The sequence below is a fragment of the Physella acuta genome, unplaced genomic scaffold (genome assembly GCF_028476545.2).
Source record: "Physella acuta isolate Inbredline_101_S28 unplaced genomic scaffold, ASM2847654v3 ptg000971l, whole genome shotgun sequence".
Classification (NCBI taxonomy): Eukaryota; Metazoa; Mollusca; class Gastropoda; family Physidae; genus Physella; species Physella acuta.
In genome coordinates this window covers 107,220-115,124 of record NW_026732488.1, presented here as the reverse complement: position 1 = coordinate 115,124, position 7,905 = coordinate 107,220, and positions in this window count along the sequence as shown.

The window sequence follows — 7,905 nt, the reverse complement described above, 5'->3', positions numbered from 1 at the left end:
GATGGAAGTTTCTCCATCTCAACAATTCGCGCTATATGCGGCAATAACAGTCCTCTAGTACCAAGTGGTCGAGTGTAGAACACACGACTGCGAACCCATAGCTCGTGTGTTTGATCGGCTTTTGAATTTGGTAACACAATCGCTGTATATGGTGAGTTCAAAGAAACTGATACACTCTTCATCATCTACCCAATGGACGCGAAATTTGTTTGTGTTGATGATTACTTTTAAACTATACTGTGCGCTAACATTTTCATTTAAAATTATCGAGTTTTAATTAGTCGATAGTAACATTGTAAAGTATCGAGTTGATTACGATACCAACGTTTTCATTTATCAGGTTGTTGACGATACCAGGAGTTTAATCAGCGTGGTTTTATCGCGATACCAACATTTTATTTGACATCACTTGCGAACGATACCGAAATGCTAATGCGAACGCGTTGGGAATATTGTGGTCAAAAGTAATATTGATTAGCCGAGGGAGATAATTTGGTCAAATTACTTCCCCTATCTCCTACTAGGTCATTGTTTCTTTGTGTCTAAAAATAGATCACTGCATCATTTGCCTTTATATTTCAACAACTACGGACGTTTTTTTTTTTGTTTTTTTTTTAATAACTCACGTTTTTACGGTAATCGAATGTATAAGGTTAGCCATTTCCTTTCTCTCCTGTCAGTTAATTTCCACAATTTATATCGGCTCACGTATTCATTATTATCGTATGTTTTAGCATTTTGGTCGGGTTTATTTATAGAAATGTATCCTAATGTTTGTTTTATTTTTTCGTATTTCTATTGACAGCTATTGAAGACTGTCATGTTTCTATTGTCCAACTAATGACGACTCTCGTATTTCTATTGTCCAGCTAATGACGACTCTCGTATTTCTATTGTCCAACTAATGACTACTCTCGTATTTCTATTGACCAGCTAATGAAGACTCTCGTATTTCTATTGTCCAACTAATGACGACTCTCGTATTTCTATTGTCCAGCTAATTATGACTCTCGTATTTCTATTGTCCAACTAATGACGACTCTCTATGTAAACAAGGTTCCCCACATTATTAGCGTCTGATTGGCTGTGTACCAAACCCACTGACTCAAATAGAATGTCACGGTGACCCAGTATCTTCTAGAAGCTTGCTGCTGATTCCACGCTTGTGACACGTATCTCTACCCCAGTGCTAATATCATGTCACAATGATGACTTTGAGTGCTATTATCATGTCACAACGATGACTTGGAGTGCTGATACCATGACACATGACTTTGAGTGCTAATATCTTGTCATAGATGACTTTGAACTCTGAAACCATATCACAACGATGATTTTGAGTGCTAATATCATGTCACAACGACGACTTTGAGTGCATATAACACCAACAACAATAACGATCCGTGTTAATTTTTCACACCCTACCTTCGTCTATTAAAGATCCGTCTCAGCGAGCTTCGGCAGAATAAACACACATTAAACAGGAGACCGACATTTTATACCTTACCGCACACACCTACAGAAACAGAGAAATCTGCTGAAGGAATCTGACACTATCAGTGCATGGCATTCAATGCCAGTGCATTCTCAGGCGATTTACTATTGTTTTTTTTATTTTTACACAGAATTAGATTCTATTTTTTTTCTAAGCAGGGTATGAAAAGCTAAACTATTCCATAACACGGAGATTAGGCATGTTTTTGTTGTATTGCAACTGTGGTTTTTGTCTAGGCAAGTCTTGTTTTTCTCTGAAATCTAATACTGGTTTTTGTGTTTTCAAGAAAACTCGCTTTTGTATTTGTAAACAGTTTTTTTTTTGTTTTCTAGGAAACTGGCTTTTGTCTCGGCAAGTCTTGTTTTTCTCTGAAATCTAATACTGGTTTTAGTGTTTTCAAGAAAACTGGCTTTTGTATATTTAAAACTGGTTTTTTGTGTTTTTAAGAAAACTGGCTTTTGTCTAGGCAAGTCTTGTTTTTTCTCTGATGTCTAAAACAGGTTTTGTGTATTGAAGAATGTTTTTACTCCAAGGGATAAAACTGGTTTTTGTCTAGGCAAGACAGGATTTACTCTGAATAATAAAACTGGCTTTTATCCTTGAGACCGAAGCGTGACGGCCTCTGGTCTCAGAATGGTCTGGAATGTTTAATGATGCCATTCTGCTACATCCAATTCCATGTACACACATGCTAGTTTAGAACGGCGGAACGGGTTTGTATAGAGAAACCGTAAATTATTGAAGGAAAATGTTTCCGCTATTTTAAATGATTGTATCATAACGATGAGCTTTACATTCATTATTCACAAACTGATTACCCAATCAGAAAGATGATTTGAAATCTAAAAACATGAAAATGAAATGGCTTGATTTTAATTTATCTTTACCTAACCAATCCTAAAACTATCGAATTTAGTTTTTAAACAATGGCAGTCTTGTAACAAGACCTGTTATGTTTTAGTACACAGTAAATTGACATGTTTGGAAGCCGTAATAACGAAGCTTTGGTAGATGGTGGTTTGGTTTCAGTTGGTGATGTGTAGCCCAAGCTGACAAGCTTGTGATGTGTAGCTTAAGTTGACAGTATCGTGATGTTTAGCCCAAGATGACAGGCGTGTGATGTGTAGCCCACGTTGACAGGCAGGTGATGTATAGCCCAAGTTGACAGGCTGGTGATGTATAGTCCAAGTTGACAGGCTGGTGATGTATAGCCCAAGTTGACAGGCTGGTGATGTGTAGCCCAAGTTGACAGGCTGGTGATGTGTAGCCCATGTTGACATGCTGTAGATGTGTAGCCCAAGTTGACAGGCTTGTGATGTGTAGCCCAAGTTGACAGGCTCGTGATGTGTAGCCCACGTTGACAGGGTCGTCATGTGTAGCCCAAGTTGACAGGGTCGTCATGTGTAGCCCAAGTTGACAGGGTCGTCATGTGTAGCCCAAGTTGACAGGCTGGTGATGTGTAGCCCAAGTTGACAGGCTGGTGATGTGTAGCCCAAGTTGACAGGCTGGTGATGTCAAGTTGACAGGCTGGTGATGTGTAGCCCAAGTTGACAGGCTCGTGATGTGTAGCCCACGTTGACAGGGTCGTCATGTGTAGCCCAAGTTGACAGGGTCGTCATGTGTAGCCCAAGTTGACAGGGTCGTCATGTGTAGCCCAAGTTGACAGGCTGGTGATGTGTAGCCCAAGTTGACAGGCTGGTGATGTGTAGCCCAAGTTGACAGGCTGGTGATGTCAAGTTGACAGGCTGGTGATGTGTAGCCCAAGTTGACAGGGTCGTCATGTGTAGCCCAAGTTGACAGGCTGGTGATGTGTAGCCCAAGATGACAAGCTCGTGATGGGTAGCCCAAGTTGACAGGGTCGTCATGTGTAGCCCAAGTTGACAGGGTCGACATGTGTAGCCCATGTTGACAGGGTCGTCATGTGTAGCCCAAGTTGACAGGGTCGTCATGTGTAGCCCATGTTGACAGGATGGTGATGAGTAGCCAAAGTTGACAGGATGGTGATGTGTAGCCCAAGTTGACAGGCTCGTGATGTGTAGCCCAAGTTGACAGGCTGGTGATGTGTAGCCCAAGTTGACAGGCTGGTGATGTGTAGCCCAAGTTGACAGGCTGGTGATGTGTAGCCCAAGTTGACAGGCTGGTGATGTGTAGCCCAAGTTGACAGGCTGGTGATGTGTAGCCCAAGTTGACAGGCTCGTGATGTGTAGCCCAAGTTGACAGGCTGGTGATGTCAAGTTGACAGGCTGGTGATGTGTAGCCCAAGTTGACAGGCTCATGATGTGTAGCCCAAGTTGACAGGCTGGTGATGTGTAGCCCAAGTTGACAGGGTCGTCATGTGTTGCCCAAGTTGACAGGCTGGTGATGTGTAGCCCAAGTTGACAGGCTGGTGATGTGTAGCCCAAGTTGACAGGCTGGTGATGTGTTGCCCAAGTTGACAGGCTGGTGATGTGTAGCCCAAGTTGACAGGCTGGTGATGTCAAGTTGACAGGCTGGTGATGTGTAGCCCAAGTTGACAGGGTCGTCATGTGTAGCCCAAGTTGACAGGCTGGTGATGTGTAGCCCAAGATGACAAGCTCGTGATGGGTAGCCCAAGTTGACAGGGTCGTCATGTGTAGCCCAAGTTGACAGGGTCGACATGTGTAGCCCATGTTGACAGGGTCGTCATGTGTAGCCCAAGTTGACAGGGTCGTCATGTGTAGCCCATGTTGACAGGATGGTGATGTGTAGCCAAAGTTGACAGGATGGTGATGTGTAGCCCAAGTTGACAGGCTCGTGATGTGTAGCCCAAGTTGACAGGCTGGTGATGTGTAGCCCAAGTTGACAGGCTGGTGATGTGTAGCCCAAGTTGACAGGCTGGTGATGTGTAGCCCAAGTTGACAGGCTGGTGATGTGTAGCCCAAGTTGACAGGCTCGTGATGTGTAGCCCAAGTTGACAGGCTGGTGATGTCAAGTTGACAGGCTGGTGATGTGTAGCCCAAGTTGACAGGCTCATGATGTGTAGCCCAAGTTGACAGGCTGGTGATGTGTAGCCCAAGTTGACAGGGTCGTCATGTGTTGCCCAAGTTGACAGGCTGGTGATGTGTAGCCCAAGTTGACAGGCTGGTGATGTGTAGCCCAAGTTGACAGGCTGGTGATGTGTTGCCCAAGTTGACAGGCTGGTGATGTGTAGCCCAAGTTGACAGGCTGGTGATGTGTAGCCCAAGTTGACAGGGTCGTCATGTGTAGCCCAAGTTGTCTGGCGAATATCCAGGTCTCATCTTGTATTCTCCGAACAGTCAAATTGCTAGCCGACAAGCGCCGACGTCCGAATAGCACCGTGTGCCCAGTGCTACTTGCCGCTTGATTTCCATTCACGCCACCGCCCACTAACTCGATAGAGTTAAGATGAATGGGGAGCCGGTGCTGGGGGTCGGGGGGTCAGTTTGGGGTCGGTGCTCACGTTGGATGAGTCACACAATCCAATATGATTGGTCATTCAGCGAATACCGTCATCTAAGGAACAAGTCGTTGGGACATTTACAGCTAATACTTTTATCTCGTGAACAAGTTCTGGTGAACAAGTTCTGGTGAATAAGTTCTAGAACAATCGAATTCTTTTATCTTGTAAACAAGTTTTGGAACAATCAAATACTTTTATCTGGTAAACAAGTTCTGGAACAATTACAGCAAATACTTTAAAGGATTCATAGGAACAGCTTAGCTTACGGTAAACCAGATACCGATGAAATGGTCGTAGTTTTTCTGCACCTAATTGAAACACTTGAACCTGCACTCTTTCGTGTAGGATTGTGTTGATTGGAATGTGTTGCTAGGATCGTGTTGATTGGATTGTGTTGCACCAATCTGGTGACTTATGATAACATGGCTCATAGGCCTACAGTCACAACACTGCTTGTGGTGAAACTACGAATACTCAGCAGTAATCCCTGTTGGTTTTACTTCCGGTAGCGTTTTTGTAGTTTTTACTCCCGGTAGCGTTTTTGTATGTTTTACTTCCGGAAGCGTTTTTGTAGGCTTTACTTCCGGTAGAGTTTTTGTAGGTTTTACTTCCGGAAGCGTTTTTGTAGGCTTTACTTCCGGTAGAGTTTTTGTAGGTTTTACTTCCGGAAGCGTTTTTGTAGGTTTTACTTCCGGTAGCGTTTTTGTAGGTTTTACTTCCGGTAGCGTTTTTGTAGTCTGACTTGAGAATATTTTTTCTGACTTGTGACTGGTGATTCGGACTTACACATGTTTTTTTTTTCTGACCGTTTTGTTTTTCCGGCTGGAAATTAAACTTAAAAATAAGTTTTCGTATCTATGGTTACATTTTTTTTACTTATTTTTCCAACTTGTCAATGGGTTTTATGACCTGAATAAATATGTGTTCTTTGAAGAAAATCTTATCTTGCGTCTAGAATGTAAATTTGATGCTAATTGGGTTGAAATAAAAATGCAAATCTTGAAGCAGATGGTATATTTAATTGATATGACAACAGCAAGAAACTGCGAATCAAACGACATGATCGACATAAGGTGAGGCACAGTCTATCTAAAACAGCGGACATCGCTGGTATCACAGTCGTAACATACATCGGCGTCTGAAGACATGCACTCATAGCATAGACACGACAGTACAGCTCTCTAGACATATGGACCAGCATATCACACACCAGCAGTCACGCACAGAATTTTTGTTTATTTACAACTCGTTCAATGAACTTTGAACTTTCTAGCTTTCTTAACAAAGCTAAGGTCATAACATTTTTGTCGTCATCGGTTTCATATATATATATATATATATATATATATATATATATATATATATATTTATATATATATATATATATATATGTATATATTTATTCGTATTTATATATGTATATATTTATATATGTATATATAATTATAATGAACCAACACACACTCACTTATCATTGCACAAAAAAGGTATATTGTGTATGTTTGTGTTATAAAACTTTAGAAGTTGTGATCTTTTAGATTGAACTCCATAAAATGTACTTGTTTGACATAATAGTCGGTCACATGACCCACTAAACCGACATAGTAGTCGGTCACATGACCCACTAAACCAACATGGTAGTCGGTCACATGACCCACTAAACCAACATAGTACTCGGTCACATGACCCACTAAACCAACATAGTGGTCGGTCATATGACCCACTAAACCAACATAGTAGTCGGTCACATGACCCACTAAACCAACATAGTGGTCGGTCATATGACCCACTAAACCAACATAGTAGTCGGTCACATGACCCACTAAACCAATGATACATGTAGAAAACGCGTTGTGCGATGACGACCTTGGTTACAAATAACAAAAAAGCAAAGAGAAAAGTACACTCCACATTGTACATATGGTCACTTAACAAGGTCACTCCACATGAGTGTCGAGCCCACATGGTCACTCCACATGAGTGTCGAGTCCATGTGGTCACTCCACATGAGTGTCGAGTCCATGTGGTCACTCCACATGAGTGTCGTATCCACATGGTCACTCCACATGAGTGTCGTATCCACATGGTCACTCCACATGAGTGTCGTATCCACATGGTCACTCCACATGAGTGTCGTATCCACATGGTCACTCCACATGAGTGTCGTATCCACATGGTCACTCCACATGAGTGTCGTATCCACATGGTCACTCCACATGAGTGTCGTATCCACATGGTCACTCCACATGAGTGTCGTATCCACATGGTCACTCCACATGAGTGTCGTATCCACATGGTCACTCCACATGAGTGTCGTATCCACATGGTCACTCCACATGAGTGTCGAGTCCATGTGGTCACTCCACATGAGTGTCGTATCCACATGGTCACTCCACATGAGTGTCGTATCCACATGGTCACTCCACATGAGTGTCGAGCCCACATGGTCACTCCACATGAGTGTCGAGTCCATGTGGTCACTCCACATGAGTGTCGAGTCCATGTGGTCACTCCACATGAGTGTCGAGTCCATGTGGTCACTCCACATGAGTGTCGAGTCCATGTGGTCACTCCACATGAGTGTCGTATCCACATGGTCACTCCACATGAGTGTCGTATCCACATGGTCACTCCACATGAGTGTCGAGTCCACATGGTCACTCCACATGAGTGTCGAGTCCATGTGGTCACTCCACATGAGTGTCGAGTCCATGTGGTCACTCCACATGAGTGGAGGATCATAAAGTGTATTTATTCATTAGGCTATGGAGTTTTTTGGTGTAGACAATCAGCATCATCTTTGGTGATCCCATCTACATACTCCGTCAGTCATTCCTGATTTATATCTATGTATATATATAAGTTATTTATATAGATACATATATATATATACATATATATATATATATATATATATATATATATATATATATATATATATATATATATATATATATATATATATATATAT